Genomic DNA, 1,594 nt, shown 5'->3' with positions numbered 1-1,594 from the left:
GATTGTATTAGAACTTGTTGTGAAAAGTTTTTTCTGAGAGAGGGAATGGAGTTTCAGAAAAGTCACATGAGTTGGCTTTGTTTTCTCATAAATTTCAGGGTGTGTTGATTACGACTATCTTGGAATTTAATATGAAAAAAAGAAATTGGTGGGCTCACACACATGCATACTGACACACATCACAATTTTTTTTAAAATTTCAAGTTTCAGTTTGTAGATAAATGTGATGTGTGACAGTCAGTATGTATGGCGTAGCCCACCAACTTTTTTTATTACATTCTGATATAATCATAATCTTCACCATCTGAAAGATATATGTAGAAAAAGTACCAATTAAAAAGTACCAATTTTTCTGAAAGTTATGAGGAAACAAAGCTGACACATGCCAATTTTTCCAAAACTCCTCTCTCCACCCTTGAAAAAAATTTTCACAACACATTCCGATTTAATTAGAATCTGTATTATCTGAAGTATAAAGTTATGAGGAAAGAAAATCATCAGGGGCACACTTGTGCATGTCTCCCAAGAGTATGAAGACAGGGAGGGCCCCTGGCCCATCAGGAATCACTGCAGAGATGCTCAAAATATCTGGCAGTGTTGGCTATAGCCTAGTCACCCATATTGTTAACCAGGTGATACACGGAGGAGTCATACTCAATGACTGGTGTAGCAGCACCATAGTCAACTGCTACAAAGGTAAAGGTGACGCTTTAGATACAAATAATTACAGAGGTATCAAGCTTTTAGATCAGGTAATGAAAGTCACGGAAAGGGTCATAGCCCAACTACTTAGAGAGTGAGTCAGTTTAGATGAGATGCAGTTTGGGTTCGTGCCTGGGAAAAGCACCACTGATGCTATATTTGTGGTAAGACAGCTTCAGGAGAAATACCTAGCCAAGGATAAACCTCTGTACCTGGCTTTTGTTGACATGGAGAAAGCCTTTGACAGGGTCCCCCGATCCCTCATCTGGTGGTCAATGAGGAAACTAGGGATAGAAGAATGGTTAGTGAGAGCTGTGCGAGCCATGTACAGAGACACTGTCAGTGAGGTGAGGGTTGGCAATGAGTACAGTGAAGAATTCCGAGTGGAGGTATGGGGTCCACCAAAGTTCTGTCCTCAGCCCCCTCCTATTTATCATAGTCCTCCAGGCTATAACAGAGGAATTCAAGACAGGATGCCCCTGGGAGCTCCTCTATGCTGATGACCTTGCACTAATTGCGGAGTCACTATCAGAACTAGAGGAGAAGTTTCAGGTGTGGAAGCAAGGACTAGAATCGAAGGGCCTTAGATTCAACTTAGCTTAAACCAAAGTCCTAATAAGTAGGAAGGTAGACAAAACACAAACCCCTTCAAGTAGATGGCCCTGCTTGATCTGTAGAAAAGGCATAGGTAGAAACTCTATAAGATGCACCCAGTGTAAGCTATGGGCACATAAGAGGTGCAGCAATATCAAAGGATGGTTAACTAGGAAGTTAGTTTTCGTTTGTAGCAGATGTTCAGGAGCTATAAACACTGTGAATGTGCAGAAAACAACTTCTGCCACATTCCAGGGAGAAAAACTAGAAGTGGTTGATAGCTTCCGCTATCTTGGTG

This window comes from Octopus bimaculoides, chromosome 11 (assembly GCF_001194135.2).
Source record: "Octopus bimaculoides isolate UCB-OBI-ISO-001 chromosome 11, ASM119413v2, whole genome shotgun sequence".
NCBI lineage: Eukaryota > Metazoa > Mollusca > Cephalopoda > Octopoda > Octopodidae > Octopus > Octopus bimaculoides.
Note: the sequence above shows the minus strand (reverse complement) of the source record.